At 45.1% G+C, this 26,043-nt stretch overlaps 1 protein-coding gene across 1 annotated transcript in view; it reads left to right on the top strand.

The window, feature by feature from the left end:
- Positions 1-301: 301 nt before the first annotated feature.
- Positions 302-26,043, top strand: part of Otud7a (OTU deubiquitinase 7A) — a 322,225-nt gene continuing 296,483 nt past the window's right edge. The window contains exon 1 of the mRNA XM_059273496.1: positions 302-444. The gene's annotated coding sequence lies outside the window, so the exon portion shown is untranslated. The remainder of the gene's footprint in view (positions 445-26,043) is intronic.

Genomic DNA, 26,043 nt, shown 5'->3' with positions numbered 1-26,043 from the left:
AGGCTACACCCTAAGGGGCAAGCACGGGAGCGCGTGCGCGGGGGCACAGCGGGTCCTAGCGCGTCCTCGAAGAGCTCCGTGCCACCGCGGGCAACGGTGGCTCCGATCACGCGCGCTCCCGCGTCCGCACCCCCTCGGCGGGGGCGGGGCGCGGTGGAGGCGGTGACGTCAAGGCAGGGCGCGCGCCTCGGGGCCGCGGGCGGAGCCGGGAGGCGGGCGCTGCGCGCGACCGCGGGCGGAGCGGAGGGGCGCGGGGGGCGGAGCGCGGCGCAGCCAGGAAGGCGGGGGAGGAGAGGCCCGGGAGCCGCGCGGCAGCTGGGGAGGGGGCCGCGGCTGGGCGCGAGCGAGCGGAACAGCTGATCTGGTTTTCCCGAAGCCAGGGAAGATGGAAGTCGGCTAGCGGCGACTGCGGCGCTGCGGGCGGACCGGCGGGCGGCGCGGCAGGTGAGCGGCGCTGGCCGCGGTGCTGCCGGAGGGCGGCGGGCCGGGCGCCCCGGGCAGGTGCGATAGGGAGCGCGGCGTGGGGGTCGCCCTGGGCTCGGCCGCGGCCGTGAGGCGAGTGGGCGCCGGGCCGGGGCCGCAGGGCACGGGGGGCGCAGGGCTCGCTGCGCGTCTGCATTGCGGGATCCGTTTGGGTTCCCGTGGGCGCCGCGGCCACCGGCTCCGGCTTTAGCCCGGCGCGGGCAGGGCGCGGCGCTCCCGCTGGCTCGGGTAGCTGCCTCCTGGCCCTTTTCGCGGTTCCGCACTGGAACGTGATGACAAGCGCGCGGGGACTGGGCCCTCGGTCCGTGGGGGGCGCGTCGGGGGTCCGAAGGGCAGGGCCGGTCTAGAGCGGCGCGCGAGGCCGATGGCTTGCACAGGGGCTATGGCTGCGTGGGTCACCGTGGCCCCGCGCACCTCTCGCTGGTGGTTTCTCTGGGTCTGGCTGGACAGCCGCGAAACGATTGATGCCATTTGGCTCTGAACCCAGAGGCCTTCCCTAGTATCTCCTCACTGGAGGGGAAAAATTGTATCTGCTGTGCTTTAAGTGCTCCTTTAAATTTGGGAGATGTCAGTGATGTCATCATTAACTAAAACTTTCCTTCATTGGACATAACCGCTCAAGTGTACCCTCCTCCCGACCGGTGCAGCTACTGCAGCTCTTTGAGAATCTTAGCCATCGAATGGATTTGCCTTCTCTGCACTCAAAACCTCCAAACTCATATAAGTGCAGTTTTTATTCTGTTGGCTTGAAAATTAGTCCATTTAAGAGTAGCTGAAAGGACATGTGTCCCTACAGGTCTGGAAATCAGCTGATCCAGAGCACACAGATCCGTCGTGTCTAGCACTACATGCTTGCACCTTGCCTTATCTCCGTAAATGAAAGTGACCTGTAAGAGAAACACTTTTTTTAAAAAATGATTTATTTAATGTGGTGTCCAGGCAAAGATAGACAATGGGGCCTAAGTCTCCGCAGGCCTTGATTGCTTCAGGTGACTCTGCAGGGCTCCTCCTTCACCAACATCCCCTTCTAGGGTGTGCCTGAGAGAGGTCCGCCCCCCACCGCAAAGGGTGCTGGTTTCTCTAGGGCTCTTCCAGCAGTGGTGTGTCCTACCAGACCCCAAGACCTCTCCAAAGCGCTCAGGGAATGTGAAAGCTGGAGATCTGCACAGCACACCAAGTTCTGGGGGAAAATTCCTCTACAAATGCCAGCAGCAAGCCGTCATTTGATTATCTGAGTGTGCCATTAGTATCTGCTCTTATGGGAACAGACAAAAGCTAGTTCCCAAGACAATCTGAAAACCTACTTAAGCCTGTTGTATCAAAAGGATATCTAATAAGAGACAAAAGTATTGATGTTTTTGTATTTAATAATTAATGACACCTCCTAATTGGTTAAAATAAGGATGCCTTAAATTATTAGTGTGATCATATTGGGGTTGCAAGGAATTTAATGCCATATGCCACGGGAAGGTCTGAATCTGGCTGCAAATGTGAAGCTGAAAGTAGTGGTTACTGTGGGCCCTTGATGTTCAGGGTGGTAGTGAATGTAAAGCATTGTTTCATGGAGTCTGGACAGGTACTAATCTCACCTATACCTAGATTCGAGGTAGCAGGTGTTCCCTTGGGAAGTAAATTCTTAGGTCCCCCTGCTGGCACGAGGAGGAGAGGGGACAGCTACCAGGGAGTGAGAAGCGTGCACACCATAGTCTCTGACCTCTTGATAATGTCAAACTTATTCACATCGGCATGCTGGGTGAACAAGCTCTGTAGTGAAATTGGCCTCGTGCAGTACTTTTCCGTGGTTTTCCTTACACAGGTTGCCTTGTGCTTGTCTATAGTGCCAAGATTCTTCTGTGTTTAAAGCACCTTCGGTGGTGAGTGGTTTTAGGGTTCTGGCACGTGAAAATGGAGTCTGTAAAACCATGTTGGCCTTTTTCATCTATTGTTTCCACCTGTAGACCTGTCAAAATATTCACTTTTTTATTTATTCATTGTAATAGTCACGAATATATAACAGCAATTATTTCCTCTAGATTTTTAGGGATTAGTTACTTATTTCCTGTAACATTTTGAAAACACACTTGAAGTGTATTTAGGTTGAGTATTATGCCCTTCATTTCTAAGAAACCCAAATTGCCTTACCTTGTCATTTTGTCTGTCCCTCTGGATTTTAAGGTCATTCATCCATGATTTAGGCCTATAGAATAAAGGCTGAGTCAGCTCCTGCCAGGCCAGCAGGGGGCGTGCTAGGTGTGGCTTGGCTGTGCCTCTACCACACTTCTGGGGAGGGGGGATTACCAAGAGTGTATGTTGGGTGGGTGGTTCATGTGTGTGTGTGTGTGTGTGTGTGTGTTTGTGTGTGTGTGTGTGTGTGTGTGTGTGCTCTCAGTTTCCCCCTCCCCCACTGTGTGCCCAAGGAATGGAGACTGGAGAAGATGAGCTTTTGAGAGGTGGAGGTCTTCAGTGTGAGATTTCTGTAACTGCCTGTCTTTGAAGGGTGGTTCTTGGTCCTTAGCACATATTGAGGCTGAGGATTCATTGATTTCAGGAATGTTATTTTGGAGAGAAGAGTTGTCCTCAGGGACATGCAGTCCTGTGTGCTGGTGAGAGCATAAAGCCCACTCAAGCCACCCTTGGAAACCTTCTACTCGTAACAGTAACAGTTGCCCTTGGTGTTCATTTCTAATTGAGCAAACCCTGGTTCTCTGTGCTGTGTCACTTCCCAGGTGAACCTCCCTACCCTCCTTGGCAGAGTTATTAGCCTCAAGGTCTTTGTGATGGAGAAAAGCAGATACTTAATCAATATTCAGCTTGATCCCCTCGAAAATGAGAACAGGAGAAAGTAAGCAACTACTTTTCACCTTAGTGTGGTTGATATGGCCGCAATGCATGCCTCCAGCAATTCAGCCATGTGGTCCCTGAGAGGCTGTGCCTTGTGGGCAGTGAACTCAGACTGTCATCATCTATTTGAGGCTTACCTTAGGGAGCTCCCGTGGGCATGGCCCACGGCTTCCTTAACTACTGAGGGGTTCAGCTGTGCTATTGAACACCAAAGACTCCTGGAGGATCCCACCTACAAAAGGACCTTCTCAGGCCTTGCAAGGAAAGTTTGATGGACACCCTATTAGAGACTGCTCCAGGTACCCTGACTAAGCACACCTACTACTCCCTTGAAACTGCCTGGAAGAACGAATTACTGGTTTCCAGGGGGCAAATGGTAATGTCATAGTTTTTAGCTTTCTGCTGGGCCAGGCTTTTTACTCTGGCACTGTAGATGGCCATGGATGAAGTGCCACTAGACATTAAAAACAAAGGCCACCAAATCACTTACAAAGCTATTGCCACTGAAGGTGACCAGAGAAAATTCTACTCAACTAGAAACCCGCAGGCATTTAAGTGGAAATGAAACATACAGGTCTCTTTTATAATTCATTTTAAAATATTTTGAACCCCACAAAGAGTATTTGCCTGTTGATGGACTGCTGAGTCCCCAGGAGGTTTGTGTGTAAAACTAAGATGGTCTTACCACAGACATGACAAAACAGTGTAAAGAGAAGCCACCTTTGTTACACTTGATGGTAGGATTCTTTTTAACCATTTATAGTAACAGACAGGTGAGGTGGTTTACAAATGTCTTAAAATATGAGGGTTTGTGCCTAGTCTTATTGCATCTTGTTATGCTGTGTTCAGTTGCTATACCTGGGAGGCCTGTCCTTGCTGAAGGGAAAAGAAGGGAGGTTGGGGAGGGCCTGGGAAGCGTGGAGGGAGGGGAGGATGCAGTTGGGATGTATTGTATAAAAGGAGAAAAAAATCTAGGGAAGGGCTTGATGCGACCTGTCCCCTTGACTGTGTGGTGGAGGTGTGTTTTGCTGGCTGGCTTGTAGATAGCATCTCTGGACTAAGAGGATGGGGAGAGTATGCATCCTGCATCAACTTTCAGCCAGCCACTCTGTGACTTGATCATGCCCCAAGTTCTTTGTGACAAAGTGAAACACTTTGCTTCCCATGTCCCCAAATCCTTATCTGGTAAAACTGGTAACTCCACACAATTCCAGTACTTGCTGCTCTAGCTCTTTGCTGCAACTGTTTCATTCTCTTGAGAATAACACACACATTGATGCTAACACAAGTTTATGTGCATCTCTTTCCCTTTAAACTAACTAGACCCATTTTTTAAGTTCAAAGGATGTAGTTTTTCTTTCCAAGAAAATATTTCCTATTTGAGCATAGTTCATACTTTCCTAGTTTTCCTTTCCAATGCTGTAGAAATGTGATGACTGAATAAATATAGACGAGTGAGATACTGTGTTTGATTTATGAAACATAAAATTAGACCTTTTCAACTCCTTTTCCTGTCTTTTCAATTTCATTCATTTTATTAGCTTACTGCACTTTCATGTGGTTCTGGATATCTACCCATACTATGATGAGGTTGTGTGAAGTTCCTCCTTTACTGGACGAGGTTTAAAAGCACACTTGGAAGGAGGCTGCCTGACATAATCACAGAGACCTGTCCCAAATGCCAGCTTGGCAAGCTGAGCCTTTGCAGAAGACCCCAGTTTTATGTGCCTCCCCAAGGTGATGGTTACCCCGGGCAGTTTGTTCAACTCAGTACCTGTATCAGGTACATTGGGAAAAGGCTTCACAGGGCATGCTTTGGGACCATTCTTCCCCAGCCTTTACTCTGTGCACTCCTGAAGCTGATAGGATATCCTTGAATTCAGATGTTCAAAGTCTCCACCATGGTTACAGTCCATGTCTTCTCAATTCCTTCAATGATGATTTGAGACTTGAAACTAGTGTGTTATTTGTCTGTCTATTTTCTGTCACTGTCGTAAAATATCTGAAGCTTGATAAGAAGTGTTGAAAACAAATGAGGCTTATGGTTTTAGAGGATACAAGTTTTAGATCAAGTGCCTTGTGGTGAGGGCACCCTTGGCTCTATGGCAGTGTGGCAGAAGGTGACAAGAGCATGGACTAAGCTCGCTTAATAACAACCTGCTCTCTGGAGAACTCCCTGTCTCCCTGAGCTCTGTATTAACCCCTTCTGAAGGAAGTACCCTAGTGGTCTTATCACCTCTTATCTTGCTCCAGGCCTCACCTCTTTATAATTCTACCACATCACACTTCCACACTGAAGGCCAGCTTTCTAGTATGAGTATTTGAGGAATAAAATGAAAATATGTTTAAACCACAGCAATATTGCTGAAGTGTGAACAACACAATCACATTCATAATTTTTCAGACATTAAAACACTCCATCAATATCCATAATATGTGTAGCAATTTCTTTTTGTTTTTAAAATGTATTAATTGGGATATTGTAGTCAGCCTTTTCTTTCCTGCCAGCCAATTCCCAAATAACCACACAGAGACTTATTATTAATTGTAAATGCTTGGCCTATAGCTCGGACTTGTACTAGCTAACTCTTGTATTTTAAATTAACCCATATTTCTTATCTATGCTTTGTCACATTTCTCAGTATGGCAAGTTCATCTCCTGCTTCCTCTGCATCTCCTCCAGACTCCCAAGACTCCTCCTCTTCTTCTTCTTCACACTCTCTTTTTGTCTGCCAGTCATGCCTAACCTCTACCTGTCCATCTATTGGCCAGTCAGCTTCTTCATTAAACCAATCTCAGTAACATATATTCACACAGTGTAAAGGAATAGTCCACATTTCTTCCCCTTTGTCTAATTAAAGAGGAAGGTTTTTACTTCAACATACTAAAAATTATATACAATAAAAACAGTTATCAAGAATTACAGGTATGATATCCAGTCTATTTGTATTTGTCAAATTTAGAAACAATCTTATCTATTTTATCTTTGTGAGTCTAAAGTTTTATACCTAATTTACCTTTTTATTATAACTAAGGAAAACTTGAAGTCTAATTATTTAGTCTTTAACTCCATCAAAGACCCCAGAAGGGTGTGTGTCTCAACTCTAGCCAAGTTTCTCCCCTTCCTTCATTGATTCTGTCAGTTTTTACTTCTAACTCAAAGCATTGCTTGGATGAATTGCTTTGACTTGCTTTTTTTTTTTTTAGAAGTTTAGAAAGTGTAGTAAGTTTAAAAAGTAGAAGGTCTTCTCTGGCTGAGCAATTCTTAGTAGCCATCTCTGCTAATAGTCCTTGGAATTCTTTGAAATCAGAGGGGATGGTGAGCTCCGAGGATCAGACTGTGCCTCCTTCACTGGATGCTGCTGGTCACATGGATAGCAGACCCGGAGAACTTCACTGATTGGGATCATTCTTGAACACTCTTTTCTGCTCTTAGAGCTGATTAGTCTTTCACAGGAAAAACTAGAAGGTGAGGAGTAAGGACCAGCATCCTGAAGGTGGAATCCTGAAAACAGATTCAGGCAGAGTGGACTTGTCATTTTCCCCTGGGGTGGTGGTATACCTCCACTACTCCACCTTGAGTATATTTGCTTGCAATGTTGGTGTTTCAGGATGCTCTCTAACCCCTGTTATGGGCTTGACTGTAGTGAAGGGCACAGCGGTCTTCATGCCATTTGTTCGGTGACATAGACTCACATAGAAGGCTGCAGATACTTTGTGAGTTCTGTCACTTATTTTCAAAGAAAGTTCTGTGGCTTCCTGTTTAATTTTGCTGTGCAAGTATAATTTGGAAATAGTGAAACTGAAAGGCTGAAGTGGGTTGCAAAGATGGCCTTATCTTTGGGATAAGGGATGTATCTATCTTCTGCACATCTCTCTTGATTATCCCTTTGTAAAGCTTCTCTTGTCTGACATGTTGTATGTGACCTTGTCTCTCAGCTCTACCTGACTTTGAGGGCCTGCTTGACTGTAGCTCATCAAACAGATCATGCTGTCTGTGTCTGGGCTCCTCCCTTCAGCCATCTACCTGCATCAGGTGAGATGCTTCTACCAGAGTTGACTTATCCCATTTGTAGTATGGTAGGCAGTGTGTGGCTTCAGGAGTCCAGGAAGAAATAGATTTCCTGAATCACCCCATTGCTTAGCAGGTGGGGATTGTTGGAGGAAGGTCAGTGTACTGTTACATTTACATCACATTCTTTCCTTGCCTGTAGAGTCCTGTTTAGAGGGCCTAGCCCCCGGCATGGGAGAGGCTAACCAAGAGCCTGCTTTCTGAATGAATCCCACTTTAGAAATACTTTATAAGTCTTAATTTCACATGCATACACAAAGGGATGTATCTGTCCCATCCAACTCCATGATTCTATACAAAAAATAATTTCCTGGTTTTCCCAAAGTGCTGACTAATCAGGGTAAGGAAAGCTGGACACATTGCTGTTAGAATGTAAGGAAAATAGATGTCTCTTAAAAATATTTATTTGTTGCCACATTAAGAGATGTGAGACATACCACACACCAGAATGAGTACTTACAATTAGCAATGAGTTGTGTGGCTAGTATTCATTCCTCCTCCTGGCTGTTAGACCCATCAGAGAGGCCTTATTACATCTCAGAGGCACCTTGTTCAGAACAGGCTCCCAGCTCATGTTTGTTAAGTGCATTCAGTAGCCCCATGGGAATTGAAATTAGAAATTTAATTATTCTTTCTAGAATTGCTTGGCTCCCATGAGTCCAGAAGCATAGTAGTTGAAAATGTTGTTCATATAAAATTTGAGATGCTTAGAACCTTAACTCCCAGTACAGTAGCAAGCAAAGTTTTGTTTAGGTGGCATAAAAAAACAGAGTGTGCATCATATTTCCATTCCATGTGTCTCAAATATTGTATGTATCCACAGGGAACATTAGCTCTATCTGTTTAATGAGACAACTTACTACACTATAGTTTGGTTTTTGTAATAAGACACAGCAGTTTACCGAATGGTAAACATTAATGTTATGAAAGAGACAATGGAAGGTCACATAAATGAGTCATATCTGAAACAGTCCTTTAGGGAAAAGAAGAAATGTAATGGAAGAACAGACGGCAATGTTGTGACTCATTAAAATGATCAATTAGGTTGACTTTAGACAGGTTGAGAATCCCTTATCTGAAAATTTTAAGACAGGAAGTGTTGGGAATGCTTTTCAGATTTGGAACATTGAGTTACATATTATAAGATGTCTTAGGGATAGGACCCAAGTCCAAGCCCAGAATTCTTTTCTATTTTGTGTACACCTTATACATGCAGGCTGAAGGTAACGTTAAACAGTACTCTCAGTACACTGTATTTGGACTTGAAGCCCATCACATGAGGCTCAGTATGGAGTTTTCTGCACTGAGTGTTGTGTCCACACTGAAATCACTGAGGATTTTTGGAGCATTTCTGATTTTCAGATTAGAGATATTCAGCCTGTGTAAAAAGGGTGGCATCTGGACAGTGAACATGCCTGTATTTAGTGACTGAGGTAAGAGGAGCATGAATTTGAGGCTACACAGTGAATTCTAGGCCAGTGTTGGCTACATATGATAAGACTCTGTCTCAAAAACCAAACAGACAAAATGAGAAAAAAAATAGTAAATTCTAATGCTTAGAATCTCCCCAACAGGGAAGAATGTGTTTCCTGTTGCTAGACCTCCCTCCCTGCTTGATATAAACACATACACATACACACACACACACACACACACACACACACACACACACACACACACACAGAGAGAGAGAGAGAGAGAGAGAGAGAGAGAGAGAAAGAGAGAGAGAGAGAGAGAGCGCACAAGGTGCTACCTTGCCTTTCTGGAGGGCCCAGTAGAATCCTTCATGTAAGATGGGATCCGTATGAATGCTTTAAAAATGCCCGTATCTGAGTACCATGCTGGAGGTGTTGACATTAGACTTAGGTACCCAACAGGACAAATAACAGCAGATGATGCTGAGGTTGGAAAACATTGACCTTACAGAAGTCCATGTAACTTTCAAAGGTAACAGAGAAGTAACAAGAGGCTGAGAAGAGAAGAAGAGCTTCCCTTCCTGTACAGTATCTCATGGGTAGCAAAGACAGGAAGTTGGACTTCTTAAGACAGAAATTGGGAGACATCTGTGAGATGAACTAGTAAAGCTGTCACAATTTGACCAGATTATGATATTATATGATTTAATAATATAGAGTTAGCATAAAAACATTTGCATTGAACAGTGCTACTATAAAACCTGGTAACTATAGTTACTGGCAGTGTGATATATGCATTGTGCTCATTGCAGTGAGCTAAGGGCACATTGTCTAATACCACGGTCTCTACAGAGGAGCCCTTTTTCAGAACAGAGAGTTCATGGTTCTTTCTGCCTCAGGCCTGCTGCTCTGGGTGCACCTAGGAGCAGTCTAGGATCAAACTGAGATACTCCCTTCACCCCAAGGCATGAAGTATTCATATCCTTTCTTGTGGTGATATATTATGTACCCTAATAAATTTTTTTCTGAAAGATCAGAGAGACAAAGGAACAAGCCACTGCCACATCTTACCTTTAGGACTCCTCAGCCTGTAAAGGATTCAGCCAATCGACCTCTAGCCGATGAGCTTCCTCAGCCAAAAAGGCTTCTAGTTCCTCTCTCCTCACACCTTATATACCTTTCTCTGCCCAGCCATCACTTCCTGGGATTAGAGGTGTGTGTACTTTCCAAGCAAAGGCATGGGATCTCAAGTGCTGGGATTAAAGGTGTGTGTGATTACTGCCTGGCTCTGTTTCTCCCCTAGACTGAGTCAATCTCATGGAGTCCAGGGTGGCTTTGAACTCACAGAGATCCAGACAGATCTCTGCCTCCCAAGTGCTAGGATTAAAGGGGTGTGCCACCACTCCCTGACATCTATATTTAATCTAGTGGCTTGTTCTATCCTCTGATCTTCTGGCAAATTTTATTAGGGTACACAATATACCACCACACTTCCTTCCTAATTTGGCTATCTGTTCCCTACCATGTTGGTACCACCAATTTGAATTCATAGAGCTACTGAACCCACAGCAGGAACAACATCACAGTCAAGTGTCTGGCTGTCTCATCAGCAGTGGTGACACAGATGTAAGAGGACACAGCCTAACATTTGGGTTGCTTTGGGGTAGAGGAGAGGCTGTACATGAAGGCCTCAAATGGGCAGAACATAGATAAGTGGAATGTTGGGCCCCATGGGATATACAGGCAGGGCTCAGACCCTCTGGCTATACTGTTAGAAGGAGATGGACCCTTCCAATCTCAACTTTCATTTCTCTGTTTTTACTCCTGCCTGTACTTTGTACATGATATAAAACCGAACATCCCAGAAATCTGTTTATCAATGTTCTCATTTTTCTAGATGCTTTTCAGAAGCAATGATCAAAACCTGGAGGGAAAGTAAAAGGGTTGGGTAGAGTTGTCAGGCGACATGTGTAAATTGGCGTGGAGCTGTCAGCTGACACCTTACCTTGGCTGGGATGGCTCAGAGGAGAGTGGCCTGAGAGAATGATGGTAGGCTCCGTTGCTGACTGTAGGCCAAGGTCAGCTGTGCACAGCCCCAAGGGGCAGTTTTGTGGAGCCAGGAGGGTGTGAGGCCAACACTCCTTCAGCTGTGTCTCCACACACTCTCTGGCAGTTACCATGTCCTTCAGTCTCTGGTTGGTGATACTTAAGGAACCACATTTCTTACCTACTGATCCTGATTGTTTCCTGGTGCATTGCCAATGAGTGTCGGCCAGATGCACCCCCACATTCAGTACCTTGAGTGGGTCAGTGTCTACCTGAGGCTCCACCCTGCCTGCCCTGACTCTATTTGTTCCTTTCATTGCTCCCACTGGATTTCTCTCAGATAGGCTCATTGTCCTTCCAGACTTTCTCCACAGTGTCTGGAGGGGTGTACACTCAGATTTCCAGAGAGAAGCTCATGAAACCCAGGGCCAGATCTGGATGAGACAGTTAGACCCACCATCCCACACATGGATCACCTTCCATTTGTGCTGCCTCTGGCTGTTCGTTCATCTCCCAGCCTCAGTGTCTCTGACACATGGCACCCCCTTGCAGGTGACAGCAGATCCAAGGCAGCACTTGTCAGGTATGGTTGATTACTTTCCCAGCTCCTCTTTGGCCAGAGCCAAACCACTTCAGGCAATTACTTCCCTGCTGGAGAAATGAGGCAACTTGGTTCGAGAAATGGTAGTAAGACCTGTCCATCAAAAGGAGAGGGCTGGCCATTTTGCAGGCTGTTGCTGTGAGGATGATGAAAGGGTAATAAACAGCTTCTTGCTGGCAACTCTTAGAGAGGTGACCTGGGAAATGGGAGGGGACAGTGTTCACTAGGCATGAGCCCCATCGAGACTGGTGCTCCAGAGTGAGTCCAACAAGCCCCTTCTCCAAGACAATCAAGAGATTATAGACTTAGAACGGACAGTCCAGACCCTTCAGCCAATGCAGAATCTACCTGTGACTTTGTATTTTAGGGAGCACACTAAAGGACTGTGCACACATTGTCCAGTGTGCATCATGGATTTAGCTTTTACATAGATTAAATAGTAAACTTGGTGTGTGTGGGCAGAGTATAGCCATATTAGGAAGGTGGTGCTGAGTGAGCCCCACTTTCTCTTAGTATTTTGAGTATAATCGTCTGTTACAAGGGAACTTTTAAGAGGCTCCTTTAAGAAATACTTATATCCACCAAGATAAAACTAGGACACAGATTTCCAGACCCCACACCCTTTCAGAAGGTCCTTCTGTGTACAAGCAAGGGCAGGAGCATGGACAGTGACTGAGTGCCATGAGGCAAAGCCACACTGATTGTTCTCTTTTTCCTTTGCTTATTCATCCTCCCTCCACCCCATGAAAAACATTTGCACAAATTAGAAGATTAAATTTTTTTAAAAGTAAGTGTATAGTAAAATGTATCATTTTATGAGATAGGGTCCCCATTTCTCTACCAAGATGCACCACAGGTCATTACTCCTTATACATATTTCTAGAATCATCTTATGGATGCCTATGTATGTGTCTTAGTTTTTCATGTTGAGACATACAGACGCATGCAGTACTTACTGGAGATTATTATATTTTTAGTCCAGAAATATGTTATTTTAAATTTAAAAGTATGTAGTTATATTTTGGTTTTATTTAGCTATGTGAGTTTTTTTTTAAATTTAAGCTAAATATCTTATTTCTTGGAACATAAAATTTTCTAAAATATCCCTTCCTTGGTTTATCTTGCAGCTTGTGGTTGCCATTACTTAGTTCCCCCTCCGCCATTGGTAGCTCCTGCAGCAGACCCCTCTGGGTGTGAGAAAGTGTATCCTCTCACTCTCTGGCCACAGAGAAGATATCCAGGTGGTCAGAAAGGAAAGGAAGTGCACTGGGGTGTGTCCCCAGTCTCCATTCATTCACTATGAAGTTAGGAAAAATCTCTGTGTTACCTGAATACCTGTTTGGTTGTTTTTGCCGCTGCCAACTGGTGTTTGTCGTTTGTTGACTGCTTGTTTTTCAAGTTGGTATAGACTCACTTGGGCTTCAGAAGAGGACTAATTTGCAAGCCAACTCTTTCTTTGGCTTCCCATCTATTTCCCTTATTTTATAATTTGTAAACTCTTACATTTCGAATAACCTGCCTTATCTGTCAGGTAACCTCACTTACTAGCTACTTGTTCTTAGGTTGTTTTCTTTTTTTAATTGAAAATTCATACTATATATTCTGATCATGGTTGGCACCCCCTCCCCCATCTCTTCCAAGCTCCTCCCCATCTTCCCACCCATCCAACTCTTTGACATTTTTTTTCATTTTTTTTCTCTAATAGTATTTGATTCTATCCTATGTCTCTGTGCCACACTTACCTCCCACCCACCACCCTACCCTGCACATGCCATAGTCAGGACAGACTATAGGACAAAAGTTGTGTGACTGGGTTGGTGTCCCAGTTTCTCCACTGGAAGACTTACCTGGTCACAGGAGATGGCCAGTTCAGGTACATACCCGCTATTGCTAGGAGTCTTAGCTGGGGTCATCCTGGTAGATTTTGGGAATTTCCCTTGCACCAGGTCTCTACTTGACCTCAAAATACCCCCCCATTTCAGTCATCTCTTTCAGTACTCTCCCCCTCCAGCCACCTCCCAACCCGATCCCTCATGTTCCCATCCCCACCTGCCCCCAGTCCACCCATGAGATCTCTTCTATTTCCCCTTCTCAGTCAGATCCATGTGTCCCCCATTGGGCCCCCTTTGTTACCTAGCCTCTCTGGGTCCGTGGATTGTAGCATGATTATCCTTTACATCTAATGTCCACTTATGAGTGAATACATACCAGTTTGTCTTTCTGGGTCTGGGTTACCTCACTCAGGATTATTTTTTTTTCTAGTTCCATCCATTTTCCTGCAAATTTCATGATGTCATTATCTTTAACAGCTGAGTTAAAATATGTGTGAAAATGTACCACATTTTCTTTATTCATTCTTCAGTATCCTAACACTTGGGAGGCAGAGGCAGGCGGATCTCTGTGAGTTCAAGTCTAGTATGGTTTACGTAGTGAGTTCCAGGACAGCCAGAGCTAATAGAGAGAACTTGTCTCAAAAAAAGAAAAAGGAAAAAAAAAAGAAAGGATAACAGGCAAATAAAAAAGCAAACAAACCAGAATTTTTAAAAATTAAAATGAGAAACACATAAACACAAAAACAAAACCCATAAAAATCCACATAGCTCATTCTCTTTAGCACTAGTTTTACCAAATTGTTAAGGTCTTCATTTTCCCTCAATTTCCCTTGCAGTTGTCCAGTGTTCACTGGAAACTTCATTTTCATCTCCCTGCTCTGTTTCCTGGTCCCTCGTTCTCTAACGGACCATGGTGCCCACTTGGAGAATTGTTACAGACGTGGCAATATCTCTGGCCTGATCACCAAGTTGTCAAGTTATACCATTTTCTGTAAAACAAGGTGGAAATGTCTCTTTTGTTTTTTGTTCCTGAGTATTATTATGGAGAAAGTTAACCTGTTTTCTCTGTGATACTTCTGCTTCTTTTGGTTCTAGCAGTTTCCCCAGGATGTTGCTGGACGCTGGCCTTTTTTGGTGTCACTTTCTTTTACACTAAGTAGTGCAGCCTTGTAAGAGACAAAACTCACTTCACTTCCGAAATGTTCTTTTTGTATTATGTCATTGATAGTTCTTCTGTTAATAATGCAATGATTTTAATGACATGTAAGTTTCCTCCTGTGTCTTCTATCTGTCATCTCTTTAACAAACTCTGTATTTTATATACTCCCCGTCTTATTCACTTGTTAATTTGGTTAATTATCCCTTTTATTTGTTTGCTTCTCATGAGGCTTTTACAGTTATCCTATTTATTTTTATTTTTAAATTCTTCCCCAACCTCTGTTTTGTCTTCTTTTGGTTTATAATTTCTTCTTTGATTTTTTTTTCTCTTTTGTGGGGCATGTGCTAGGCAAGATAATGGCCCCTCAAAGGGGTCAATATTTCTTCCCTCTTAACCTTGTAAGACAGAGGATCTTGGAATGGAAAACCTCAAGTTGAATATAGAATCAAGATTGCTAATTAACTAATTTTAAAGTGGGGAGGTTGCCAGCATAATTATGAATTACGTTTAGGTAGCTCTCACCCCTCACCAGAGACTTCTCCTTCCAACAGTGGGAGACAATTACAGAAAACCACAACTGATCAAAATACAGAGATCAGCTTATTTGGGCTGCCCAGCCCCAACAGATATATCTACAGTATAACTCTTGGGGACCATAGTGGAGGAATGGATAAAAAGATTATAAGAGCCAGAGGACCAAGAAGTCTGCTGTAAGAGTATGTCTCCTAGAAATGATGGGAAAGGTTTACTCATGATACCTTAACAATATGGCTTCCTACACAAGATCTAAACAGGAACAACACCTGTAGAAGTGCTAACATAGAAAGGGACAATCTCATAGGGTCCCACTCCTAAAAAAAAACTACAGGCAAGTAAGGAATGCTGAGAGTGGGAAACATAGTCTCCCAAGGGGTGAGCCTCCTAATTTGGGTTATCCAATACTAAGTGGTCAGTCCTGAAATCATATAGATACAAGTAACTCTAAGTGGATTCAGTGAGTTATATTTATATATTTATTCGGGTATTTTTTTTGTGTGTGTGTGTGTGTGTGTGTGTGTGTGTGTGTGTGTGTATAACAGTAACAGTTAAAGAAAAAAGGCCATGGATTTGAGAGGGAGCAAGGGGACATGGGCAGAATGGGAGGGAGACAAAGGAGGGGGAAATGGTGTAATTACATTTATATTAATTATGTAATTAATTTCAAAAATATAAAATGGGAAGCTTTTCCTAGGTTGCCTGTTTGCATTTGCCCTGTGTGTTGACGGGGTCTTTCATAGAGGTAGATGGAGGAAGGCAGAAGAGTAAGAACCAAAACGGTGGTTACATGAAAAGAACTGTGCCTGACACTGTTGAAGGCGAGGACTATAAGCCAAAGTGATGGCTGCCTCTAGAAGCTGGAAACATAAAAAAGAAAGTTTATTTCTGTGGTGGGCATAATAACAAACCCCAAGATGTTTGTGTCCTAATATATCACTTTGGTTGGCAAGAAAGGTATGCAGCTGTGATTAAGTCTAGTCCTTAAGATGGGAAAAGGATCCTGGGCTATACAGTCATCACAAAAGAGAGCATGACAATATCAGAGAAGGAGATGTGGCATGGGAGCTCGTGATGCATTTCCTGGAAGGACCCATGAGCCAGGGGCCTTGAAAAAAACCTGTAAATGGTAAAAGAGCAGCCTGGAGGCAGGCTGCCACGCCCGGGGAAGTTTTAGCCCAGGGAGATCAATGGTAGATTCTGACCTCCTTAACTCCAAGATAACAATATGCTTCTGTTTTTTAAGCTATGCATTTCATATAATTTATTATAGTGGTGATAGGAAACTAATAGAATGGGAAATATTCTCTTATTTTTTCCCAAAATATTTTTAATTGAAAATAGATTCTTCTTTCATACAGTACATCCTGTATACAGTTTACCTTCCATCCACTTCTCCCAGCTCCCCCCCTCACTTCCCCTCTTCCCCAGGTCCACCCCTGCATTTGTTTCTTCTTTAGAAAAGAACAGGCCTCCAAGAGATGACAGCCAAACATGACAAAACAAGATACAATTAAACAAGGCAAAAGTCCTTGTATGGAGACTGGATAAGGAAACTAACCAGAGGAAAGGAGCCCCAAGAGCAGGCCAAAGAGTCAGAGACACACCCACTCTCACTCTTGGCAGTCCCACAAAAGCACCAAGCTAACAGCCATAGCATACACACAGAGGGCCTGGTGCAGATCCATGCAGGTCCACTGCTTGCCGCTTCAGTCTCTGTGAGCCCGTATGAGCCCTGCTTAGTTGATTCGGTGGACCATGTTCTCCTAGTGACCTCCGTCCCCTCTGACTCTTAGAATTTTTCCCTTGAAAAAATTCCAGACCTGACTCCTTGGAGTGTTTTCCTGTTTGCTTTTACTCTTCCCCATTCTCTTCCCACACTGGTGATTCTGTGGTCTTAGGAAATGTTTGATATGATCAGGTCTTTGTTGAGGAATGAGGATGGGATGAAGGTAGGTCAGGGTACAGTTTGTGGTCTGAAGAACACTTTCTCTAAATGGGTTTCTCCTGCCAAAGGCAGGCCACATACCTGGCTTCAGTGTTTATGCAGGACATTGTTTACATGGCAGGTCTTCAGGTTTCTGTTTTACATTCATTGCCTTCCTTTTGTCCTGAACAAGGTCTAGTCCACAGACACAGTGGCCTTGCTCCCAAGTCCCCCTGGCTTGTAATGACCAGTTATATCAGGGCCTGGGTGCTTTCTCCAGCATGACCTGGGTGTTGCCTGCATGGAGTCAAGGAGTACTCTGAGTTGCTGTGTCTCTTCTTGGCTTCATCGGTTCTAATGCTTGCTCAGTGGTTTGTGGTTTGTGGTCACATCTACTTGATTCATTGGGGGTGGAATATATTTCTCTTTCTCTCTTTCCTTTTTCATTGTTTTCGAGGCTTTCAAAGAAAATGTGGAGGAGTAAATTGTTCTCTAGATGCTGGGAAGCTGCTGTCTGGTGGGTGACTGTGTACATGTTCAGGATTTTGTTTTTCAATTTTGGGGACACCTTGTGCTTTGAGAAGGAGAAATGGGTCATCATGTGCATGGGGGCTGGGCATTGTTTAGGAATGCTGGGGTAGAGTTGTGTTTTACTCTTGAATGCTTCTCCACAAAAACCCTTCTGTTACATTAGACAAGCTATTGTACTAGAGATTTGGCATCCCCAAGAGCCAGCCTGGCCCCTCCTTGCACAGCAGCTTGGAGGAAAGGGAGACAGGCAAGTACCACACTGGGCATCTGTACCCCTCCTCCTAGGCCACCGAGTACCCCGCCTAGTTCACGTGGCTTTGCAGTGACCACATGTGCCTAGAATCGAAGTGAACTTTTGGAGCCAATCCATGAAACCTTGAATGAACATTTACTGCCATAATAATTTCATTAACTCATTAATGTATATCCATTAGTTTTTTCCATAATGTCTGAGTAGCAAGATGGGCTACCACTGGTTGCCAAGTGCTTTGCCATCATTATGTAGTTAAGTTGCATGCTTCCTGGGAGGGAGGGATAGTGTTCATCCTGACCTCAGAGATAACCCAGCCAAAGTGGACAGTTGTTGGTTTCCTCTTCTACTCTACACAAAATGTCTTTGTAAACATCCACTCAGTCCTTTATGTTAAGGAGATAACTTGCTGGGTTGAGTTGAAGCTTACAACTTTGTGTGTTCTCTGATGAACAGTTGTGCATACACAGCTGTGGATCCAAATTGTATTCCGTCTGTAGTTTTCTTGTGGTATAACTTGTGTTTGTTTTAAATACTCAAAATAGTTTCATATTTTAAAAAAAATCCCTCAAGTTTGCAGAATTTCTTCAGAAGAGTATGGCAACTTAGAAGTGGGATGTCTTCAGTTCTAAGGAATGAGAGCTGGTAGAGATTTTGCCCCAGCCTAGCCTGCTATGGACTCTCCTTTGTGCAGGCATTTCAGCCTGTTGCCTCTAGGGTACCTGTCAGCCAAGTGGTGTGGGGGTGGGAAAGAGTAGCTTCCCTAACTGTCTGGGATACATCTGCCATACCTTAAAAAGAGAATGAGCTGAATCTCAGCATTTCTTCTTACTCCAAGTGCCTCATGGTCTCTTGAGTGCATCGGGACTCTCACTCATGAAATAAAGAATTGGTGGTCCGTGACTTCATAGAATCTGGGAGTCTGAGTCCTGACATCTGTGTCAACAGGAGGTCTCTAGAGCCTAGGGATCAGTTCAAACGGTTAACTCCATCATGGTGCTGGTGCAGATATGGAGAAGCAGCAGGTTATAAGCAGGCATTTGGAAAAGATGGTATCCCACAGCTGTGCAGCCAGAACATTTGAGGATGTAGAAAATGGGACTGTCCTGATGTCTGGATACCTAGGGAAATACGAGAATGAGTCACGTCTCTGGGCTCCCTAGGACTCCCCCGAGTAGAGGACACATACCTGTTGTCAGTTCTGGGACATGTCAGGCATAGTTTTTCACAAGCTGCCTATCACCTCATCTCCTTTCTTCCCCTCCATGCAACCATTTATTGGCCCCTTTATCTCCTGCTCTGAGTGTTTTTTCTCTAGTCACCTTTTCCTCTAGTCCCCTGGGCACTTTCTCAGAAATTCACTCCACACCACCCTCTACTTTACTAACCTGCTCTCTACATATAGGCTGCGCAGTTCTGACTATGTTTTTGTTTCTGTCAGGCCCCCAAAGACATTGTGGGCCACTTTGTATGTTGACTCCTTGAATTGGAGGTTTTGAATAGCAGGAGACACTTTGGGCTGAGGGTCCGCTCTGGCTGAACAATTTTAAAGTTATTTAGTGTAATTGTGTATGTGCCAGGACATGGATACGTCATGGTATGTATTTAGTCCGAGGAGAACTCAGAGAGGTCAGAGGTGGGAGTCAGTTCTCTTCTTCTACCAAGTGACTGAGCTGAAGTCATCAGGCTTCAGCACCTTTATCTGCTGATTCGTTGAGACAGTCCTCTGGCTGGGCCTTTTATTGGTGTGTCCGTACAGTAAGTATCATGGAAGTGCTCTGTATGCATGAGAGGTACAATGAATATGGACATAGGACAGGGCTGAGCACAAATCAGAGATTCTGTGGGCCTATGTGTTGGTGCTATACAATTATAAATGGCTTGGGAAGTGGATCCATGGGTAGATGGGTCAGGACTTGTACATTCATGTGCCAAAGCTTGAGAGAGCCCAATCGGCAAGTGGGCAGCTCTCAGCCTGTGGTTGATAAACGTTTTTGGGCCCTCCAAAAGCTCTGCTGAATAGACAGAGGCAAAAGATGTGTTGTGTTTTCTGAAAGTCAATTTTCTTGTTATTACATCAGAAGATTAAAAATGCAAATTTCAGGCTGAGTATGGTGGCACACACCTTTAATCCTAGCACTCAGGAGGCAGAGGTAGGCAGAACTCTTGTCAGTTCAAGGCCAGCCTGATCTACATAGAGAGTTCCAGGACAGCCATGGCTCCACTGAGAGACCCTGTCTCAACCATGCAGATAGACAAGCAAAATGCAAATCTCTGTATATAAACCAGCATGTGATACATTGGGATATGACTCTTGAGTCAGGGCACAGGAAGAGGATGATTCTGAAGCCTGTTATATGGTTGATATCTACTTGAGGTTTTATAACTTCTGCAAGCCCAATTATAGCAAAAATTCAAACTACAGAACATTTTGTAAGTTCTGCGTTAATACTCCCCCAAGCAGAGTGACCTGAACATATCCTTTGTCTCAGCCATACAGTGCATGGCTGCTGTGTCCCTACTCTGGCTTCAGCCTTTCCCTAGTGCCCAGTGTGGCTTACATTCAAAGATCTAACCCCTGCTTTCCCTCAGTGACCTCCTTCTGTAGTCCCTTGCTCCTGAACCTTTCCCTGCAGGCATGAGACTGCATCTATAAGTCCTGACCCCCTATCACAGAATTAATAGCCTCCAAAGAACTCTGCAGTGGAGGTCTGAGGTCTGGAAGGGTAGGTTGCAGTCTTCTCAGCGTGGAGCACCTTCATCAAGGTCAGAGAGCTTGTTTAGATTTCTCCGTGAAGCTACTCCATGCTGCAGTTCTTTACACCTTCAATGCCCCTCATAACTTTGCACTGCCCCCCTACACACCTCCTATATTCTGATTTGGAAATCCAAAGTTATTTTAATGCTTCATTAGGGTAGAGTGTGCATTATTAAGCCACCGGGCTTCAGAGATAGCCTTCTTTTCCAGCCACAAATAGTAGGAACACTATCTGTTGTCGTTCGTAGAGGATAGCCCTCACCTTGGTCCTTCCTGTTACTTCATGCCTCCCTACACACGCCATTATACATTTCTGACACATTGTCAACATCAGTTAGGTGTGTACAGTGGCCTACACAGCCACTGTTCTTCTGTGAGTTGGTAATGAGGTGAGATTGTCTCGGGAGCACTTAACACTGATGGTGTTTTGAAGGGTCATACATGTATGGAAAGTTCCTCTGTAGTCCGACCAAACCCTTTGCCTACTCTGACATTCAATGCCAGCTTCCTTATAGACTCAGCCACACACATATTCAGGCAGTCACAAGATCTGCTGGGCATTCTGCTTCTGTATAGCCTGAGGGAGGGCAGAGTCTGGTCTTTCACTAGTTTGTCCAGCAGAACTCTCAGTATTTTGTGACCTCTATCTCTACAGTTAACCTGTCGCTTAAATCTCCTTGCTTCTGGTTTTGTCAAACATTTCCTTGTAAGTTAGTATATGTCCTTCTAAAGCAGCCATTGGCAATGAAATAATCATGTGTGCAGAGAATGTTACATCCAGTTGCTGTATCTTTTACTGTCTTGGTAGGTTTGTGTACACATGTGTGCATGTGGTGCTAGATGTCGTTCTGGGACTGCATCTCTACTTTATTGAGGCAGACATCTCATTGAACCTAGAGTTTGCTATTTCAGCTAGACTGACTGGCCAGCAAGCCCCAAGGGTCCTCCCGTTTCTCCTTCCCCAGATCTGAGATTACAGACACATGTTATGCTCAGCTTTTCCATTGGTGCTTGGGATCTGAGCTTTTAGTGCAAAGCACTTTACCTGCTGATCTATCTCTTAAGCACCCCCCCCCAAGTTGGTATTTTCTTTCTCGAGCATGCCATTAAATATCCTGCTCAAATAAAGGTTTTGGTGGCTACACAGTCTTACACTGAGTGAGTGGGTTGTGGTTGCTAAAGGGATTATTGATTGAGGCTTGCCAAGGGAGGGCATGGTGACTTCCACATGGACGTGTTCCAGGAAGAAATTCTGAATTACCCCCCCACAGCCTGGCAGGTCCTCATGAACTGCAATCCCTGCCCATTGCTGTCTATGGTGTCCCATTGCCCCTCTAATCCTGTTCTCTGGGTGTTATGTGGCTCCCTCACTCCTTTTCATCTGATTTCTGCAATGTTCTCATGCCAGCTTTCTGAACTAGGTCCTTGGCAGCATACCCTAAATGTTGACAATCTTTCTTCTGTGAGCCTTTACGAAAAAGGGAGGGCATGACTGACTAGTGGGCAGATTGGTGCCTGAGATGAGTTAGACCTTCCTGAAAGTGACATTCCTTGGGGTTTTGAATGGGGATGTAGTAAAGAGTTAGTCAAACATCTGGAATAAGAGCAGAGAAGGAGATGGTGGGAAATGGAGTCTGGAAGGATTCGGATAACAGATTTGCAGGATTGCATGTGAGGCAGGAGGGCCTGCCCAGTGTGGGGGAGCAAGACCAGCAGCAGTGTGAGTGAGAGGAACTTTCTGGAGCCAGACTCTAGGCCTGGTGCTCTAGTGCTGATGTCAGACTCTTCAGCCATGTTGGGAGCACAGCTCCAGCAGATCTGTGAGGTTAGAGCCTCTGCTGCCCTATGCACAGAGCCAGGTACAGGAATGAGGCCTGTGCAGAGGGGCCGGCAGGGTCTTAGAGGAGGAGAACTAGATGTCACAGACTCTCCAAGCCGCTCCCTTAGTCTCTCACTGAATGGGTGACCCAAGCATAATAGCTAGTCTTTGAATCACTAAATGCTGTGTGGTTGTCCTGTCCAGAGCCATCTGCCTGTCTACTGAGAACATGTTATACAATCCAGGCCAGTGTGCAGCCAGCTCCACAGAGGACAGGGGCAGGGCAGTGGGTACATGAGACTGCCAGGCTGGCCAGATGGTCCTCGTGTGAGCCTGTTCCTTTCCATATATTTGAGGGCCCCGGGATCGAGGAAGTGTGTAACCTCTTTTAATCGGAAACACAGAACTAGGTGTGTGCAGGGTCACCAGGGAAGCAGGTTTATACGTTCCTTTGGAAGTAGTAGGATGCCTCCTGCCTTGCCTGTTGTGGGCAGCTGGCACGATGAAAAATCGTAATTTTTATTGTTATTGTTTTAAAACCATCAGTAAGATGGGAACAAGAAGATGTTAGGAGGCAAGAAAGTAGCCTGCTGCTACACTGTCTCGGGGCCTCACCACTAAGGAGGCTGCTAATCATACATAGGCTGTGAGAAGCAGAGCCAGTATACACAGTATACAAGGCTTTCGGCTTGCTGTGGACTGTCCGATATGAGCCTGTGGGACATGACTTTTTATGGCAGCTGTCCAGGATGCTATTGTCTCTAGCCCATTGGTGGGGACAAGGGCTATATAATGTGGTCCCTGAGTCAGTGTGGAGCCCTGAGAGACAGGTCCTGGCTTAGCAGAGTCATCATTCCCTGCCTGCTTCTGAGCAGCTGCCTACCTGTCTGGCACCAAGTAATTGCCTTTATGGAAGTGTTTGCTTTGGTTTCTGATATTTTTACTTAGCAGAATGGACTGTGTGTAGGCACTCCAACCCTTGAAGGGGTACTGAAGCAGAGGTACCCTCAGTAGTTCTGGGAGTTGTGCATGAGGACCCAGAAGTTCCTGCATGCACTTTGGGATCAAGGTGACAAGAAACCAAGGACCTACATCTCTGGTGTCACCAGAAAACAGAGGCTTGTAGAACTAGTTTGAGCTTCTAGATTTTCTGTTCTATTGGATCCTGTGCTGCTGTGTGGGTGACTGGGCTGTAATGGCCACAGGGTAAGAGGAAGAAACCTGGATGGAGGGAGCAGGCGGCATGGCCAGTCTCCTGGCCACAGGGTCCCAGTGTGATATGTAGTCTGAGGATTCAGGTGGGACACGATGGAAGATATCCCCAAATAATGGGATGGTCAAGGCTTTCTGTTTTTTTCTAATTTTCATATTTACTTGGTATGAACATGTCCTTGGACCTTGGAGTATGCTTTTTGGAAAGGCTTAATAAACTCTGACTTGAAATGTTTTGTGCATAAGGTTGTGGCCCCCGTGGCCTAGAGGGGCATCCTCGCCAGGGCTAATGTGGATTAGCTGGGAGTGACAGGTGACTCTGTTGGCTCTGCAGGCTTGAAGGCCTGCTTTGGTGAAAGCATGGCACCTGCCCTGCTGGGACAGATGTGTGCTCCCAGGCTTTTGCCAACCCTTGACCCGCTCTGTTTGAGTTATGAGCAGCACTACTGAAAAACAAAACAAACAAACAAACAAAAAGAACCACACATGCACAAACTAAACAACCAGCAGGCCCCAAACAATGACTGTGACGTGTCCAGGATTTGTTCATTGTCCCCCAGCTTAGAAGCGGTGGGTGATGGGGCCCTGCCAAGCGGTGGCTCATCATGCTATATCCACAGATGTTTGCAGAAAACAAGGTTGTTGCCTTGTGTCTGGCCTGGACAGGAAGCAGTAGTTATGTTACATGGAAACCATAGATTTTACTTTGGAGAGAGAGAGTACTTACTTAAGGGAAGCCTGGAAAAATAGTATTATGAGGAATAAGAAATCAATGTCAGAATGTTATATTTAAATATGGAAATAATACATATATATATATATATATATATAATAACATGAATATAGAGAACAAAATAATAGAACTAGAACACACACACACACACACACACACACACACACACACACACGAAAAGATCAAATGTGTCTAGCAGTGTTGAAAATGGATTTGAGGGTCTCTTGCCTCCTAGATTTTCCCTTGAGCCCTAAGGAGAGTGATGTGGTAGGACAGCCTTCCAGTCCTTGTACCAACTTTGAGGACAGAGCAAAGGACCGATCAAAAGGTCCTCTCTTCCTAGCATCTCTACCTAATAGGATCTGATGTCTACATAGCAGCTCAGTGGTACAGGGAAGGGGAGCAGCAGTTGAGTGTGTTTGTGTGCACTGTTGGCCCAGAGAGTCAACTAAGATGTGCATGGCACTGGAGTTTAAGGTTTTCAGAACTGTTAGCAAGTGCAAGCTCATGGCTAGGAACCCTGGACCCTGCAGTGAACCTGGGATCCTCATCTGTTCAGCTCTTGCTTAAGTCATAAGAGACATACTTAGATAGGAAAGCAGCAATGTCACTTACAGCACTCCCCTGGCCTAAGTAGGTCAGGGTTTTGTCATAGTTTTAAGGAGATCACAGGTGAGTCACAGTACATTCAGAAAGTCACGAATCTCATCAGAATTCAGCATGTGTTTTTTGGTTTTGCCATACAGCACACTTTAAATCCTGTCCAGCTTGGTTTCCCTCTGCCCCCACCACACATCCTGGCCCCACACAGAGAATACACAGTATGCTCTGTTGAAACCAGCCACCTGAGGGACTAGCTGTGAAAACCTGTCCTCTTGTTAGCTTAACTGGTAGAAAAACCAAAAACTTGAGACAAGGTCTGGGTCACCCCATCAATAGACTCTCTTTAGCCTTGGCCATTTTATGCAGAAAGTTTTTCTGTGGTCTGCCTATGCTTCAGTGAATGTTCACACATTGGATATGCCTAGTATCCACATCTAGTTCAAGACACCGATTTGCATCAACCTTAGGTGCACCACTAACTTTTCCAGTACCATCAGCAGCTAGCCACTGTCCTTTTCTGACTGCAATGACTTGCCTTACCTATTTAGTCCTTTGCATGAGGGGCTCTATGGTATGTAAGCTTTTCCATTCAGCACTTGTGACCCAGGACTGCGTGGGGCCTGCACAGGTCCTTGTGTGTAGCTGTAGATAGTCAGTCGTCATTCACACTGAATGAGAATGCAGTGTGCACTGGGAACTTGGGTGGCTTCTACTCTGGACTGTCATGAACCCTTTGGTGATTCTAGACCATGTTTTTGGTGAACACCTGGACATACTGTTGGATGCAGGAGCAGGAGTTCTGGGTCACAGTTATACATATCTTCAGCCAGGACATTACCCAGCTCTTCAAAATTCTTTTTCCAGTAGGTAAAAGGAAGGATGAGGTTTTTCCAGGCAGCAGGAATCAGGTTAGGGTGGCTATGAGGTGCACTGGAGTTGTCACTGTGTCCAGCAGGAATCCAGAGACACTTTAGTAAGCAGTTATTCCTGGAGATCTGAGGGAAGAGGATGAGTATCTGGAGGTTCACCTTTCTGCGGACGTTTTGTTCCTATACCTGTTTGTAAAGTGCTCATCTTTACTGGGCTCAGCATCTTCTACCAGAGTATGCCCTGCTCCTTGTAAGCTAACTCAGGCAGATATAAGGAGTCCGTGATGTGGGCAGGCAGAATGGAACCACTGTCGTGTTACTATGCACTTGTCATTTATGATTCAGAAGCTTTGCTGTG

Source organism: Peromyscus eremicus, chromosome 1 (genome assembly GCF_949786415.1).
Source record: "Peromyscus eremicus chromosome 1, PerEre_H2_v1, whole genome shotgun sequence".
Lineage (NCBI taxonomy): Eukaryota > Metazoa > Chordata > Mammalia > Rodentia > Cricetidae > Peromyscus > Peromyscus eremicus.
Note: the sequence above shows the minus strand (reverse complement) of the source record. Positions and strands in the feature narration are given on the sequence as shown.